The 18,934-nt window shown below is 40.8% G+C and overlaps 1 protein-coding gene across 1 annotated transcript in view; it reads left to right on the top strand.

The window, feature by feature from the left end:
- Positions 1 to 3,473: 3,473 nt before the first annotated feature.
- The window catches only part of ELAVL4 (ELAV like RNA binding protein 4), a 167,919-nt gene continuing 152,458 nt past the window's right edge, over positions 3,474 to 18,934 (top strand). The window contains exon 1 of the mRNA XM_066269238.1: positions 3,474 to 3,490. The gene's annotated coding sequence lies outside the window, so the exon portion shown is untranslated. The remainder of the gene's footprint in view (positions 3,491 to 18,934) is intronic.

Here is an 18,934-nt window from a genome sequence, read left to right as displayed (position 1 = left end):
GATTCAGGACTTTTAAAGAAAGATAACATTACTCAATATAGGAATTGCCTTTCAAAGGAGGAAAGTAAGTTCCCGTGCTCTTACTAATTGCATCATTACATGAGGTTGACTATTCTAGAGCCACAATATGAGTTGTAATTGTAAAATTATCACTGATTCTGTTTATGGTTTGTATTGGGAAGTAATCTAAATTAATGTTACACTTCAGAGAATTTAACATAATTCAAAACACATGTATATATGGGTGTGTGTGTGTGTGTGTGTGTGTGTATTAGGCTAATATATATATTAGACTAAAGTATATCTTCCGTTGTTGAGAAATAATATTTTCTGCCTGTAGCGTGGTTCTTAATACTAGGTAATTTACTCTATGAGATTTTTCATAAGTAGCATTAACATGTTTGATCATAAACTTGATGATATTTTTTATCTTCGTTTGGCATTTTTCAATTGTTTTCAAAAGACCTTATATATAAATCCAGAGAATACATGACAAAGTAGAATCCTAAATACACCAGATTCTTTTCTTTAAAGAATTTATGAATGAACTGATTTTATTGAAGTTAGACAGAAAGAACTGGTATGTTTTGTATAACTTGTGCCTGGATTTGACTTTTGTTTTAATGTTAGAAGCACATGTAAATGCTATTTGGATTTCTTTTAAATGAAGACAGCTTCCTACTATAAATTCTGACAGGTTGTGCATTTATATAAACCTTTGACATTAATAACAATATGTTCATGTCTCAATATAAGGAATATACACTAAAATATTTATATTACTGTAAAATATAACTTAAAATGTGCAATCATTGAAAACATTCTTAGTATAATAGGCACTATTCTTATTATCTGTGTTAACTCATTTAATATTCAGAACAATTTCCATAAAATCAGTTCTAATATTTTGCCAATATTACAGACAAAACAACTGAGACACAAAGAGGTTAAGTAACCTACTCAAGATCACAGAGCTAGTAAGTGGTAGTGCTAAGATACAAGCCCATGCTCTTACTGACCATAGGAAATAGCCAAATTAGATTCTCTGGATAAGTGGTTTGAGTAATAAAAAGGAGCAGAAATTGCTACATGGGTTGTCCTTAAATTATTAAAAATAACATGTATCAAATGTATATATCTATCTACCTATCATCGTCTATCTATCTATCTATCTATCTATCATCTATCTATAACCTATCTAACTTCATCTCATCTGGTAATGTATTAGGCTAAGTGTTTTAAGCTTCCCCTCACATTTAATTCTCACCATCACAGTATGATATATTTATTTAGCTATATAAACATGGGCAAGTTATTTAACTTCCTTAACTCAAGCCTCAATTTCCTCACCAGCTGTGAGACTTTACAAAGTGCTTCCTTAGTACAGTGACCAGAACAAAGTAAATTCTCAGTAAAAGTTATTATTAACACTATTGTTTATAGGCTTAGAAATCCCAAATAACTTGTTCAAGATGACATGCCTTAAAAAGGGCAGAGCTAAGATTTTGAACCCAGGTCTGATTAATACCTTAACTACTGTGGTTAAGATTATGTTCTTTACTGTACTAAACTGCACTAAATTCTTGCCTGCTAGTCCTTGCTACAGTGTTTTGTTCATTGTTGGTACTTTGATAACAGAGATAGTGGTAAACTAAGACAAATTTTGTTTTAATTACAAAATAATAAATATTTAATATTGACATTTAAAAAAAGACAAAAAAGCATATGAGGGGGGAAAATCTCTCAACTCACCTACCAAAATAATCACTATTACCCTTTCAAATACAAGATCATTCCAAACATAAATTTTGTGACCTGTTTTTCTCACTTTGAAACATATTGTGAATATATTTCCATGTTGATAAAGGTTCATCAATTAGATCATTCTTAATGTCTGCAGAATATTCCACTGTACAGATGATCAGTCTGCTTTGTTGACCATTAAAGACTATAATTTCTCCATATTTCAAAGAATGCTGTAGTAAACAGGATCAAGTCTTTGAATGTGTTAATAATTATTTCCTTAAGATAAATTTATAAAAACAGAACTGCTGGGTCAGGATACGCATTAGCAGAATTGAGTTGGTATATCCCCATGTGTCCAGGAACAAAACCCTTTTGTATTAAAGGACAAAGTAAGAAAAAACCCCTTTTAGCTATTAAAGATTGTTCAATTTTAAGGCTGCATTAAGAATAAAATAATCTAAAACTTGAAATAAATGAGATAATCCATGGAAAGTGCATGTAATAAGTGTTCAGTAACTAATAGCTTCTTTTATAGTTGTGTCTTTTGTCATTCCAAGTCCTTTTACTGTGTAGGTTTTCTCTTTATTTTATTTGGGTCACTTTGAAAGTCTGAATGGATGAAGTTCTAAAAATGGGGAGAACTTCAAATTCCCAAGGATTGTGAAGTAAAGCAATATGCCAGGGGTCAGAAAAACGTTCACAATTTTACCTCCTGTTTTTCTTGTGACTGGGGGCAGGTCTTCTCTGGACCTCAAAGCCTTCACCTACAAAGAAGAATATTGGATAAGATGGCTGCTTTATTATTTCCATTCTAACACTTCAACCCAGAAAAGTCTTCGTTTCCTGTATTTTTAATCAAGATGGATTTTCTTTAGGCAGTAATGGGCATTCTCCACAACGCAACGATCTGCGAGTTTCTGAGCCCTGAGAGGGGAAGTTTCATCAAGTGAGGGCCAAAGAAGCCCATTTCTTATAATGATCATCACATTACTCAACACCAGACTAATACTTCTGTGGTTCAGGAATGTTTTACAGAGTAAAACATTTTTACCTAAAATCACAATGCATTAAAAAAAAAAAAAAAGCCTTGGTCGGTTTGTTTGGGGCTTACTGATGTCAATCTCTGTCTCCATTTTTCACTTTGGACATAACTTAGACACCAATCAACTGGCTAGACATGGCTTGAAGGATCCACTTAAGGTACTCATACTCCCTGCTGGGGACAGGCCCCTTTCTAATGCATCTCTGCCTAAAGGGTGAGAGTCATTCCAAGGGTTCAAAATTAGTGTTTGTGAAACCTCAGGGCTTAAGTGTTTTGCTAGTAACATTTGTCCAAATGGTGTTGTTGGACTTGAACTGCGAGGGATTTTACTTCACTTAAAACTTAAGCACAGGTAGCAGTATTGAAGAAAAGGAAGATTTGTTCATTCAATTTCTTGAGCATAACTTGATGCCAAGCCCAGAGCTAGGCTCCAGGACCACGGATGGGAACTTGACTCAAAGTGCTCAGTCTTCCGTTGCCCGCGCCAGGCGCCCCCTGGAGGCGGCGGTGAAGGTGGAAGGTGGCGGCAGCGACAACGGCGGGGGTGGCGAAGCGGCCGCGCCGCGCCGAGCCGGCGAGCCAGCCCGCGATAGAGCGAGCGCGGGGCGACTCCGGGGACCTCTTCCCGCCCGCCGCGCCACGCTCAGGCTCCGCCGCCTCCGGCCCAGCTACACCTCCGAGAAGATGCGCCTCAAGAACCAGGTAACGGCTCCGCGGGCCTGCCCCGCCCACCTGCTGTCACGGGCGTTGGCGGCCGCGTGGCCACGTGGCCACGAGCGGGCTGCTCTGGTCCCCCAGCCCGCCTGCCTCGACTCCCGGGGACGGGGCGCGGGCCCCTGTGGGAGGGAGCCCCCTTCAATCCCCGCCGGCGCCTCTGGCTGGGGACTCCCGGCGACCCTTTCTACTGCCCGTCCGGCGGCCCTGGCCGGGTCGCTCCCTCTCCCGCCCCCCAGACTTCCGGGGCCCAGGGGAGGCGCCGACACTTGGGTCAGAGCATGCACCCTCCCGCCCCTACCAGCCCGGCAGCCGGAGAAGCCGCCGCCTCGCGCCACTCCCTTTGCGCCTTTCCCGAGCTGTCCTCGGAGTGGCTTTGCTGAACGGGTGGCGCCAAAAAGTCCGGGCGGCGAGCGAGCGGGGCCCCAGGGTGCTGGGCGGTGAGCGCGGAGCCTCGGCGACACCCCCGCCCCGCCCCGCCCCGCGTGGCTCCCGCTAATTGTGGAGAAGCAGCATCCTCCGGTGCTTCCCGCATTAGAGCCCACGGCGGACCTAGAACTTGGGGTATTTCTAGACGACATTAGGACGAGCTTCCGTTGTGCTAAGCAGTGCTCTTGTTTAACGGTGGAAAGAGGAGGCTCGGGTGTTGTGGAGGGTAGACTGGTCTGTTATAATTATTCTCTCTCCTTGCGCCGGGGGTTGTCAAACGTTTAGGACTTAATAAACACACGTCATGAAATCTTGAACCTGCCAGAGACGAATTGGTTCTAAAAAGGTGATAACCGCCCTCCCCGCAATATATGTTAAGGGACTTAGGGAGACCACAGGGAAACTGAGGGGAGGGACCTCTAGAAAAACAACCCCAGTTGGGGGGAAAATGAGTCATATTGATTCCCAACGTGTAAGCTGGCACTGCTTAAGGGTGGTAATTCTCATATCTTTACTCCAGGGAATCAAATACCCACCTCCACAACACAGCTTGGCATCAGCGCTTGTGGGTTCCTGAAAGTCTACCTGAGCTCCTTACCTATCTGCTTTATTTTAGTAGAATCCCTTAAAGAGGATACCCTACCCTCCTGCATTTGTGCGCCTAGTTTTTTATAATACTTGCAAATTGACACTGAACAAGCTTTCACTTCAGTCATTTCAGAATAAGTTTGATGTTTTAAGTGAGAGGTGAATGGAGCTCCATTCATGAGGGAAATAGTCTGTGTGAAGTGTTTTGTAAATGTGAGTAGGTTGAGTTTAAAACACTGAATAAAATTAATGTGACTAGGAATCAAAAGGTTCAATCCAGATGTTTGCCTCCTAGCTTCTTTGAGAAATTGATAGTGCAGTGCTGTATACAGCCTATGTACAGAGCCTGTGACTCTTGGGTAGAGGGGACTGTGGCACTTCAGTAGAGTGGACTGTGGTTGACCAAGAACAAGTAGGTGGTTGGATTCCTTCCATTCATTTTCCAAGGCACTAACTGTATTGTGGGGTTGATGGGGTTGTGACCCTCACACCTATATAGAGGATATTTTCCCATTCCTAACTATTCTAGAAATACATGAGGGATTTTCCTGCAGTCAAAGAACTAGTAAGTAATCCTCTTTAATTATCATTAGTATTAGTCTTTGAAACTTTTGCTTGCTTATTAAGATGAAGTACTTGGGTATGTTTGTGATAGAGATGGGGTTGTGATTTTGAGCTGGTGGCCTCACTCCACTGCTTAGTGTGTTTTTTGAATTAACAGAAAACTCCTTAGCATTTGTGTAGAGGTAGTATGGTTTCGCATGAGGGATTCTAATTTAGATATTTTTTGTTCAGGTCTAATCCCACCACTTAGTTGTTATAGGATCTTGCATGCATAATTAATTTATTGGTTCTCCTCTACCTCCCCCCACCCTTTGCTTCCAAATAGACCAATGGGGATAATACCAACATTTGACATGGGAATTAAGTGGAATACCATATATGTACAGTGCCTGGCATGTGGGCCCTCAGTAAATACTCCTGTTGTTAACCATCCATAAACAGTACCTTTTACCATTACTGCTATGATATCTACTTAAAAATAAGTACTTACAGTTGGCAAGAGAGACTGCAGAGGGGCAGAAGGGAACTCTCTGGGGTGACTGAAATGTGCGATATCTTGATTGGGATGTTGACTACAAGAGTGTATTCCTTTGTCAAAACTCATCAAACTGAACCCTTCGGATCTGAACCCTTAAGATGTGCATTTAATTACACCTCAAAATTAATTGAATAAAGTTAACTTCCACATGTCTTTTGGGATGTGGAAGTTGATATACCAGCAGTTACTAGTGATTTACTTCCAGAAAGCCCTCTGCACATACACATATCTTCGTAAATTCATGTTGGGTCATAGGGAAGGTAGAGAGAAGGAGCACTAGTTTTTTAGGCTTGTTTCAGGAGTGATGGTCCGTGGAGAAGAATGATTGGCTTATGCCAAGATTATATTCAATTAAGAACTTGCATGTGGTATTAGTTTTTTGTTTTTGTTTTTTGTTTTTTCCTTTTTCTGAAGCTGGAAACAGGGAGAGACAGTCAGACAGACTCCCGCATGTGCCCGACTGGGATCCACCCGGCATGCCCACCATGGGGCAATGCTCCATGTTGGCGACCAGAGCCACTCTAGCGCCTGAGGCAGAGGCCACAGAGCCATCCCCAGCGCCCGGGCCATCTTTGCTCCAATGGAGCCTTGGCTGTGGGAGGGGAAGAGAGAGACAGAGAGGAAAGTGCGGCGGAAGGGTGGAGAAGCAAATGGGCGCTTCTCCTGTGTGCCCAGCCGGGAATCGAACCCGGGTCCTCCGCACGCTAGGCCGACGCTCTACCACTGAGCCAACCGGCCAGGGCTGGTATTAGTTTTTACTAGCAGCTTTTAAAAACTATTAAAATGTATTTTTTTTATTATCCAAGGGTGCTCATTTGCATAATACATGGTGGGGCAAACATAGGTTTACAGTTGTTCATATGGAAAATAGTACAATAATTAATAAATACTAATATAAGAATAAACTATGTTTTGTGTACTCACAACTGTAAGCCTACATTTGCCCCACCCTGTATATCTATCCAGAAAACACAGGTTCTGAGAGGTCATAGTGATTTTGCATCCCTTTCCTTGCTTTCACATTGTTGGTAGTTAGGGAGTTACCTACAGAGCTTTTAGCATAAGTAACAGGCACATAGTAAACGTTAATACACGCTACCTATTATTATTAAAGTTGATATGTTCATAAACATGTTTCATTCGGAGGTCAGAAATCAACAGTAAACCAATTATGATAATCAGTAAAGACAGTGTGTGTAAGCCTATGAAGTGGTAACAAGCCAATAATTAGTAATAAAATATTATAAAAATAAAATTTCACTTATTCAGACATAGTGCTCATGAACTTTTCAATGTTAACTCTTAGAAATACAGGAAAAAATAACAATGGACGCAAAACGTGTCTGAGAAACAAAAAATATATGCCACAAGGAGTATGTTAAGTTTACTCACACTGGAGCTCCTCGAGCCTTTCCTCAAGCCTTTGGATTCCTCAGGCCTGGAGACATAGTGCTGAGTTCCTTAATTTCTCAGCCTATGGCCAATGAGAAGGCTTGTTGGAGAGGAGATAAACTAGAAATTTCAGTAAATGTGAGGTGGGAGTGAAGGACAAACCTATTACAAAAGTAAATTTGTTTCTGTTTTGTGTGTTGTTTTATTTTATTTTTTAGATTTCACCTATGAGTGAAATCATATGGTATTTGTGTGTCCCTGCCTGACTTATTTCATTTAAAATAATACCCTCTAGGTTCACCTATGTGGTCCCGAAAGTTAAGATTTCAGTCTTTTTTGTGACTAATATTTCATTATATATATGTAATACATCTTCTTTATCCATTCATCTATCAAAGGACACTTAGGGTGCTTCCATAGCTTCGCTATTGCAAATAATGCTGCAATGAACATAGGGATGCATATATCCTTTTGAATTAGTGTTTTGGATTTCTTCAGATATATATACCCAGAAGTAAGACATAAGAAATAAGTTTAATCTTAGGTAGAAGAAATAATTAAATTATAGCACTTAACAATTGCTGATTTAGCGGGAAATTTTAATTTTATTCTTTAAAAGGGTTGCTTTTCGGTATATTCTATTTTAAAAGGCGAATAGTATATAGTGATGCATCTTAGAAACATTTTCATCGATATGATTAGAATATAAATTCGTTTGTTAAGAGGCAAGTTTCAATTATCCAGAAATTTTACTTAATATAGAATAATTTATTCCTTCGTGATACTGCATAAGTGAAGAATCTATTGACATTCATACTTGTGATTGGAAACTGGATTTTTAAAATTGCATTCTTGGTTTGTTTCTGCAATATAATGAGATGAATCATACATGATGTATTAGTTTGCTAGTGCTTCCATAACAAATACCACAGACTGGGTGGCTTAAGCAATAGAAATCTTGTCCCACACATTTCCGGAGTCTGGAAATCCAAGATCAAGGTACTGGCAGATTTTTCTTAGGCCTCTCTCCTTAGTAGGTAGATGGCTAACTTATGTCTGTTTTCACATGTTTTTTTCTCTGTGTTTCTGTGCCCTAATCTCCTCTTCATATAAAGACATTGCATACTGGACTAGGGCCCATTCATATGATTCCATTTCACTTTAATTACTACCTCTTTAAAGGCCATATTTCCAAATACAGTGATATTCTGAAGTACAGGAGGTTAAGACCTCAACATATGAGTTTTGTGGGGACATAGTTTATCCCACAACACATAGTATTTAGTAAAAAGCTAACAAGTCAGATTTTAATTCTTGATTTGGAACAGTTCGCGTTGGATCTAAATCTCTGTTGCAGTGAGAAACCCGAACATATTCTCAGGTACCCACATGCACACATGCACCTTTTACGTGTGAGACTGACTGCCCTTGAAGCAGAGTTCAGGTCACTGTCCAAGCTGAGTTTAAGGTGTGACTGGGTCCACTAAAAATCATGTCCTTGATGGATTAAGAAAGACGACTGGCTGTGCAGGGATTCCTTGTCTTTCTGACTGTATATCACCTTGGGTGATAGAAGTAGGAAGGTTTGGATTTCTGGAGAAAAAAAACAAAGTTTAATTCTTTGATGCTTTTATACCTAGTTCTGTCATATGAGCTCTTTGTTTGAATTTCCAGGTATCTCTGCAACAAAATAATTATATTATATTCAAGCCATGAATTTTGGAATCCAAATTTGCTGCACAAGCAGGCTTTGTTCACTCCCATCAGAGCCTGGTGATAATTTGCTCAGAGATGTACCTAAACTGCCTACTTCAGGGTTTATTCTCCTTACCAGTTTGAAGTTCATCTTGGCCTCACCTGTGCATGCATCAAGATGTGATATTTTATCTAAAGGAAAGAAAAAAGCCTCTGAACGTATGTTGTGCAAAAATGGCTCCCAAATGCATTATACGTGTTACAACCAGTTTGTGCTAATTTGCACAGCCTCTGAACAACTGGCAAAGTGGCCGGTGTTCACGTTACAGCTGCCGTGGAGTCCCAAGTTGCTTTAGGAATTTTTACATTTTATTAGTGTAATGACAGAGTTTACAGTTATCCACAGTAAGTTAATTACAAACACTTATTATCAATAGGACCAGCTTGATGCTTAATCTTATATTTCCTTTAATAGAAATGTTGCAGCTTTTACATTTAATTATAATGGGGATTAATCATCACTTTATATGAGTTTTCACCTACAAGCAAAACATTTGAAACAAATTATAGTTGAGATGAAGCTATTAGATTTAAAATACGCCAACATAGTTTTCTGTTTTCCACTTTTAAATTTTCCATTAACAAAACTTGCTAATGTCATTGAGTGTACTGAAATTGATTTCACATGACTGATTGGACGATTGATTCATTCATTCATTAATTCAATGAATATTTGTTGAGTGTCCAGTATGGGCCAGTCTAAGTTTTAGATGCTTGGGCTACATTTGTGAACAAAATAAACACCCCTGTCCACAGGGGCACAAGGGAAGGTAGACATCAAAAATAACCACAATAAGTAAGTGCAGTATATAGAAGTTAGAAGGTTATAAGTGCTATGGGAGGGAAAGTAGAATAGAATAAAGGGAATTAGGAGCTTGGTTGGGAATTGCAGTCTTGAAAACAGTGGGCATTGAGAAGGTGGTATTTGAACAAACTTGGAAGAGGTGAAGATATTAGCCATGTGGCTATCTGAAGAATAAGCAGAGGGAACCATCAGAGTAAAGGCCCTAACACAAGAGTGTACCTAGAGGAGTTCAATGAATAACAAGTACATGTAGGTCAGTATGGCTGGAGAAGAATGAACAAGAATGGGAAAAGATTATAAATCAGAAAATAAGATTTGTATGCTGGCCCTGGCCGGTTGGCTCAGTGGTAGAGCGTCAGCCTGGCATGCGGAAGTCCCGGGTTCGATTCCCGGCCAGGGCACACAGGAGAAGCGCCCATCTGCTTCTCCACCCCTCCCCCTCTCCTTCCTCTCTGTCTCTCTCTTCCCCTCCCGCAGCCAAGGCTCCATTGGAGCGAAAGTTGGCCCGAGCGCTGGGGATGGCTCCTTGGCTTCTGCCCCAGGCGCTCCAGTGGTTCTGGTCGCAACAGAGCAACGCCCCCGGATGGGCAGAGCATCGCCCCCTGGTAGGCGTGCCGGGTGGATCCCTGTCGGGCGCATGCAGGAGTCTGTCTGACTGCCTCCCCGTTTCCAGCTTCAGAAAAATACAAAAAAAAGAAAAAAGAAAAAAAAAAGATTTGTATGCTGAAGAAATATTATCATGGCTTATTATCTACCAATGAATGGAGAGACTCTTAACTTTTATACTAAGCACATTATAGGCACTTTGCAAATGCTTATTGAATATTCTTTGGCAAATGAATTGGTACTTATAAGAACTGGTCCTGAACCACAGTATAAAATTAAATAGGATTCTAGAATTGTTGTTAATTCTGCTGATGGCAAAGGTTAGAATTGAGTTGGGAAAGGAAAGGCACAGGAAACTAAGAAGGAGATGCTGATGTGTAGGTGTCTAAACTCTGCCCGACCGTTGTCACATCGACCTCACTAGGGAATTAATTTTTCAGTTAGACTTAACTGTTTGGTGCTGAAAAATTATTTTGTCAGTGTAATTTTTATCTTCATGATTTGAATTTTCACCAGAAATAATAAAAATTCCACTATAGAAGATATTCTTGATTTTAATTTGAAGTCTGTCAATCCCAGGAGAATCATACAATAGATTGGCATTATACTTTCTTGTTTACTTCTTATAGGATGGACCTCATAATTATTATATTTGTATATTTTGTTTATCATTCTAAAGTTATTTTTACATATAATATCTCATTTGACCCTCACAGAAAATCTACGTGAGAGTTAGACAACCATTATTACATTTTTGACTGACTTTCTTCCATCTGACCTCTGGATCTACTCTGCCCTTTGCTAATTCTTTCTGGGACCCCGGAAGCTGACTTTTATATCAGTGAGGTCTCACTTATGGAAGGATTCAGCCAATGCTGGCACTGGCCAGAATTGAGGGGGGGAAAAAGTGTGAGTTTCAGGTGTTTTTCCCCAGCTCCCTTTTTACTAGGCTGCTGGTTAGCAGTGGCTGTGTAGAGGCCACAGCCCCTATCCATCCCAGAGCTACAGTTCTCTCTCTCTCTCCCTCACCCCCTCTCCCTCCCTCCAGATCCAAGGGTTGGTATTGAGTCTCCATTATTGCTAGTCCCAGAGTGTCTCATCATCCCTTGATGAATTTTCTTCATAAACCTAGCTCAGTTTTTACTCTTTGAGTCTGCTTTCTGTTTCCTGACTGATACACACCTTTAAAGATGACAACCTAGAGAAGTTGGACAACTTGCCCAATGATAGACATCTATAAATGACAGAGTGGGAAATTGAATCCTGGTTTTGTGACTCAGAGGCGTAATCAATTTTGATTATAACCCAAAGGAACATATCCCAGCTGGTGTATAATGATGGAGTATTATCGAGCATTATTTCCTTAATCATGGAAGGGATTTTATAAAGAATAGGGCTCTTTAAAAAGAAATACTATTCCCCTTCCTGTTCCTCCAAACAAATAAACAAATACCTAAACATGTCATATCTTCATAAGAGCAGTATGGAGACAGAATTTGGAAGCACTTAAACTGTTTGCTTTTGGTTATTTATAGTGATGAAAATAAGTTAATATTCTATAATTTCCCCTTTTCATCTTTCTACTGGTCTACTATAAAATCTCTTTATTCTGCTCTACTTTCCAGTCTTTCTCCCTCCAGTTGGTCTACACAAAACACTGTCTCTAAAATGTAGATCTGACCCTGTCATTTTCCTGTCCCCAGCTATCCACAGAATGAATCCTAAGCTTATTGGTTTGTCATTCTCCACCTATCCTTGCCCTTGCTATATCTAAACTCATGCCCCTCTATTTTCTCCCACTAAAATCCTACACTTGCTCCAATACTAAATTATTTTTAGTGAGCCAAACATGCTTCACATTTGCTTCTGCCTATTTGGTTTTCTGTTTTCTGTGCCTACAATATCACTATCTTTGCCCTCAAGGCCATCATCTGTCAAGTGAACCACTTACCAATCAAAGTTCTGTTGGAAAACATCCCATGAAGCTTTTTGGGCCTTGCAGGCAGAGCTGCCAGACTTATGGAAAGAGGCCCAACTCCTCAAGAGCGGAAACTGGATCTTACCATTGTATCCCTTGAGTCCTGGGGCCTGGTCCAGGGCCCTGTCCTTAGTGGACAGTCAACAAGTGTTTATTGAGCAAATGACTCAGTTTGAATCTCCTTCAACCAAAAACTTTTGCAAGAAAAGTTTTGAAGTTGTTTCTACTGATTTAAAATATCAGAAAGGTGGAATGAGGGTAGGAACAAGGAAAATAAAAGGCAAAAATTCTGAGCTTCCATCAGCCAGAGAATTCCTAAATAATAAATGTTTTTGCCACTAGCAGCCTGACTGAAACTTTGTACAACTTTGGTTTCTTACTCAACCTTTGGATACCTGTGGTTGACCTGTTAGCTTGCTCTGTAATTAAAGAAGGGAGTTTAGTTTTCTCCTTACTTCCAAAGATAGATTGACCACCTTTTCCCTACCTCTCTGATATTAAAGATCTTTTAGTTCTCATAGCATGAGTTTCTGGACAAAGGGTCACCTGGAGTAGCAGTTTTGAGGATCTTCCTCAGGTCATTGGAACTAGTGTTCCTGAAAGTGCCTGGTGCGTGACTGTAATCATTGAAGTCAGATCCCGAGTTTGTATTACAAGGAAGAGTTTGTACTACAAATCATTCCTGTCCACTGAGGCTATCACTGTTTGAGGGGGAAATGATACAAACTGTAATGCTATACTGTAATTTGAGGTAAAATTGCTATGTTTTTTTGAGATATGTGACAGAAGGACAGAGCTCAAGAAGCTTTAGTTTTCATGGAACAATTTTATTGTGTGTTGAAATAGTATTTCTCTCCCCTTCAAGGGTATTATCTATTTTGGGGTATATATGATATTATGTAAGGTATTCTTATAATAAAAGAATTTCAAGAGACAAGAAGTACCAAAACGTTGTTAAACCAAATTAAAGCAAGCTTGAATTCTTTTTCTGACTTTAATTGTGGAAGAAGCACAGTCTACAAGGGAGGAAGTGATCAGAATAAACTAAAATTTAGTGATCTGTCCTCTAGTCACAAAGTGGTGTGTCATATAGAGTCACGGTGGACCATGGTTTGCTTTTCTAGATAAGTTCTGTTCAGTGGGAGACATTCTTTAATTCATAAGCCAGAGAACAGACTTAATACATTGCCAAATCAAATTGGTAGAGCCAATACTGTAACTTTAATAAAAACCGTGGAACATTGGACATATATGGGATGAAGAGAAACTCTGCAAGGATGAGGACAGGATAGGACATAGAAGAAGAAAAACCAACCAAACCACTGAATATTAAGGTAGAAATGTTTATAAGTAGCAGCATTATTACCTTATGTTTGTAGAACGCCCTATCTCTTTTCTATTACTTTTTTTTACATAGGGTTATATAAAAGGATCATGAAAATTGAATAAGAAGTAAAAGTGAAACTTTGAATTAATAGAATTCTGAGATAATTCCTTTATCACAAGTGTTATTTTTATTAAATTTATTGGGGTGACATTGGTTAATAAGATTATATAGGTTTTTAAGTGTATGTTTCTATCATACATAATCTGTCTATTGTATTGTGTGACCACCACTCACAGTCAAATCATCTTCTCTCACTATATACATGGCCCCCTTTTCCAACCTGGGCCGGTTCACCCCTCCTTAGGCAACCTGGTGGTCCCCCGCTCCCGGGAGGTCACCATATTGATGCCGAACTTAGTGCGGACACCCGATCGGGCATAGCGCACTACAGCCCAGAACTCCTGGGCTCAAGCGATCCTCCTGCCTCAGCCTCCCGAGTAGCTGGGACTACGGGCGCGCGCCACCACACCTGGCCCCCTTTTCCCTTTATTACTTCCTCACCTCCTTCCCTCAGGTAACCACCATACTGTTGTCTGTGTCTATGAGTTTCAGTTTTATATCCCACATATGAGTGAAATCATATGGTTCTTAACTTCTTCTGACTGATTTATTTCACTTAGCTAATATTCTCCAGGTTCATCCATGTTGTCACAAATGGCATTTCATTTTTTCTTATGGCTGGGTAGAATTTTACACAAAAAATGAATACAACAAAGAGCTGGTTCTTTGAAAATATTAAAGAACTTGAAAAATTCCTGGCTAGGCTCACTAAGGAAAAAAGAGAAAAGACTCATATAAGACTTTGGTATGAGACTGTGGTATTGTGAGGTTACCACAGACGCCACAGATATACAAGGATCATATTAGTGTACTATGGAAGGCTATATGCTATCAAATTAAATAGCCTAGAAGAAATGGATAACTTCCTAGAAATATATACCCTTCCTAGAATGAGTCATGAAGAATTGGAAATCTAAATAGACTGATTAACAGTAGGAAAATTGGAACAACCATCAAAAACTAAAAAATAGAAGTCCAGGACCGGGTGGCTTCACTAGTGAATTCTACCAAGCATTCAAAGAGGATTTGCTACATATCCTTCTCAAACTCTTCCAAAAAATTGAAAAATAGGCAATACTTCCTAACATATTTTAGAGGCCAACATAACCCTAAGACCAAAACCTGGCAAGGACAACACAAAAAGAAAACTATAGACCAGTATCTTTGATGAATACAGATACAAAAATCCTAAACAAAATAGTAGCAAATTGAGTACAACAGTACATAAAAGAATAATACGAACCCTGGCCGGTTGGCTCAGTGGTAGAGCGTCGGCCTAGCGTGCGGAGGACCCGGGTTCGATTTCCGGCCAGGGCACACAGGAGAAGCGCCCATTTGCTTCTCCACCCCACCGCCGCGCTTTCCTCTCTGTCTCTCTCTTCCCCTCCCGCAGCCAAGGCTCCATTGGAGCAAAGATGGCCCAGGCGCTGGGGATGGCTCTGTGGCCTCTGCCTCAGGCTCTAGAGTGGCTCTGGTCGCAACATGGCGACGCCCAGGATGGGCAGAGCATCGCCCCCTGGTGGGCAGAGCATCGCCCCATGGTGGGCGTGCCGGGTGGATCCCGGTCGGGCGCATGCGGGAGTCTGTCTGACTGTCTCTCCCTGTTCCCAGCTTCAGAAAAATGAAAAAAAAAAAAAAAAAGAATAATACGTCATGATCAAGTAGGGTTCATTCCAGGGGCACATGGGTGGTTCCACATGTGCAAATTGATCAATGTAATGCACCACATTAGTAAAACAAAAGAAAAATAATGTTCTTATTAATAGATGTAGAAAAAGCATTTAGTAAGGTACAGTATCCATTTATGATTCAAATACTTAATAAAATGGGTTTGAAAGGAAAGTACCTCAACATACTAAAGGCCATATATGACAAACCATCAGCCAATATCATACTCAGTAGCTGAGTGTGGTTATTTCTATACCTAGTAACCTAGTACAATAAATGGCACCAGTGGACCTATGCAGATGAATCTTGAGAAATTATCCTGGACTCACCCCTCTACCTTATCAACTTCATTCAGATTCTGGGTTCAGATGGTTAACCTGATTTCTTTTGTTATATAACATTTATTGAGTACCTAATATGTGGCTTGTTCAGACATGGACAACAATATAGGCAAAAATTATTGCCCTTGTGAAACTTACATTTTCTTTTTTTTTTTTAAGGGGAAAAATTTTTTTATTATCATAGTTCAGTATTTTTAATTAAGAAACCTATACAATTATCTGGCAAAGTGCACATAAAGTATCTTAACTCAATAATTTTATAGTATGTTTTGTTTAAAACTGTATTTCAATGAAAACAGATGAAGAAAAAAAAAAGCCGTGGGTTTCACCAACATAGCTTCTCATCCCTGAATGGGAGTGATAAATTGCTTTAGTCTATTTTGCCCCAATTTTCTCTCTCTCTACACTAACGCAATATGTAATATGTTTTCTCTTCCTTTTTTTATTTTTTTTATTTTTATTTTTTATAAATAAATTTATATTTTAATGGGGTGACATCAATAAATCAGGGTACATACATTCAAAGAAAACATTTCCAGGTTATCTTGTCATTTAGTTCTGTTGCATACCCATCACCCGAAGAGAGATCGTCCTCCACCACCCTCCATCCAGTTCTCTCTGTACCCCTCCCCCTCCCCCTCTCCCTCCTTCCCTCCCCCCACCCCCGTAACCACCACACTCCTGTCCATGCCTCTTAGTCTCGCTTTTATGTCCCACCAATGTATGGAATCCTGCAGTTCCTGTTTTTTTCTGATTCGCTTATTTCACCCCGCACAATGCTACCAAGACTCCACCATTCCACTCTAAGTGATCCAATGTCATCATTTCTCCTAGCTGAATAGTATACCATGGTGTATATGTGCCCCATCTTCTTCATCCAGTCCTCTATTTTTTTTTTTACAGTGATTAAAAGCCTTTAAGCAAACTCTTGGCCAATACAGCAAGAATCCATAAAAGAGTAGTGTCCTTAACATGTTCACCAAGTCCAAGTTGGCCCCATCACCATGCCAAATCCCTGAAAAATGCAACCCAACCACAGTTCAGTCTGTTAGGAGCTGTCACAGGGAGCAGGAGTCCAGGAAAGTTCCCCACAGGAAAAGTCCACATGGCACTGGAATTGTCACCATTCTATACTTTGCAGCTCATGTCCAAGTCCCAATGACCGCTGCTTCTAGCTGGTAATGATTCAGGTAGACTGGAAAAAGCCATTTGCAGCATGCGTGGATATGGAGCTTCTGTTCTCCTCTGCCTGGAGAGTTGAGACCAGGGTGCTTTTCCCTGGAGCTCTGTGACTGTGGCATGGTAAAGAGAACCTTGGGATACACTAAGCTGGGTGGCAAAGGTAAATTCATAATACAAGTTGGCAAAAGGAGGAAAGAGAGCTCTAAATTAGGAGTAGGTCCCAGCCTGAAATATGAGTGGGGCATTGAGGTAGGAGGGATAAAGGAAACACTATATATTAAGCAAAGCAGCGGAAAATAGGACTATCAACACCCACAACAGAGATCTTTGAGGGAAGAATAAAAAACCTGACTATTCAGGCAAAACATACTTAAGTGGCCCTTGTGCAAATAAGATCAGTTTACCTGCTTCTTGGAAGACATACCCTAGGGTATGTGTCCACAGTGTCGTAGATGGGGCCGGTGGCCCTGGGCACCTTCAGCCTTCAGTGGCAAACCCCAGCTTTCTGGGCAAGGTTAGGTCATAGGTGGCTGGAGCAGGGCTGGAAGAGACTGAACCCTCCATTAGAGGAGCGAGGGGAAAGCCCACCTTCCAGTGTCCCTGTTTCCTCACAGCAGAGGCATGTAAGCCTGGCAGGCTTTAGCTCAATGACCTTCCTTTCCACTATTGAAGCAGGACCCAGATGGCATCCTATGAGACCCCTTTGGGGCATTGGAGCCTTTAAGAGTGTATCCTAAAAGCTGGTAGTTCCCCTGATCTCTATTGGGCTTTTTCTGCCTCTAGGTATCTTAAAAGCCATGCTCAGAAGATCTCGCTGAGGGGTTTGAGGATCCCCATCCACCTATATAAATCTTTTCCATATATCTGGAGCTATTTGGAAAAAGACAAAACAGTGTTATTAGCTAGATCTAATAAAGAAGGTAGTAGTTTGCAGGCAAAAAAGATTTGGTGTCTCCTGTTCATCAGCATTCAAAAGAAATGTAAAATTTTTTTTTTAAGTAAAAAGCATGATGTGGTAGACCCGTCGGAGTCATTGGCCTGGTGTGCAGGATTCCCGGGTTCGATTCCTGGCCAGAGCATACAGGAGAAGCGCCCATCTACCGCTCCACCCCTCCCCCTCTCCTTCCTCTTCGTCTCTCTCTCCTCCCGCCCGCAGCCAAGGCTCCACCGGAGCAAAGCCACCCCGGGCACTAAGGATGGCCCCATGGCCTCTGCCCCAGTCGCTAGAATGGCTCCGGTTGTAACAGAGCAACACTCCAGATGGGCAGAGCATTCCCCCCTGGTAGGCATGCCAGGTGGATCCCAGTCAGGCGCATGCAGGAGTCTGTCTGACTGCCTCCCCATCTCCATCCTCAGAAAAATACAAAAACTAAATAAATAAAAGAAAAAATACTACAAAAAAAAGCGGGGCGGGGGGGGGGGGGGGAGACATTCCCTTGTGCTAAAGCTCCAGGGAGCATGCAGTGAGCTTGAGTATGTCCTATGAAACATGGAGCTCTATGTTGACATATAAGTCTTTGAAGAAGGAGGAACTGCTGAAATAGTTTATCAGCATTTGTCCCTAAGACAGCAGTCTTTATAGTGGAAACACCATACGTAAATATTTGCTGTCTGTCTATAGATTAAGGGGGGAATATGGCAAATGCTGAAAAGCCATGATCTTTGTGCCCCTCCCCTTCCCCAACCCCCCCCTCTCCTCTCCCCACCCTGTAACCCCAACACTGTTGTTCATGTCTCTGAGTCTCATCTTTATGCCCCACCTATGTATGGAATCATATAGTTCTTAGTTTTTTCTGATTTACTTCTTTCACTCAGTATAATGTTATCAAGGCCCATCCATGTTGTTGTAAAAGATCCTATGTCATCATTTCTTATGGCTGAGTAGTATTCCATAGTGTATATATATACCAAAGCTTTTTAATCCACTCGTCCTCTGATGGACACTTAGGCTGTTTCCAAATCTTTGCTATTGTGAACAATGCTACCATAAACATGGGGGTGCATTTCTTCTTTTCAAACAGTGCTATGGTGTTCTTGGGGTATATTCCTAACAGTGGTATAGCTGGGTCAAAAGGCAGTTCGATTTTTAATTTCTTGAGGAATCTCCGTAGTGTTTTTCACAGTGGCTGCACCAGTCTG

Source organism: Saccopteryx bilineata, chromosome 3 (genome assembly GCF_036850765.1).
Source record: "Saccopteryx bilineata isolate mSacBil1 chromosome 3, mSacBil1_pri_phased_curated, whole genome shotgun sequence".
NCBI lineage: Eukaryota > Metazoa > Chordata > Mammalia > Chiroptera > Emballonuridae > Saccopteryx > Saccopteryx bilineata.
This window is presented reverse-complemented; position numbering and strand designations above follow the sequence as displayed.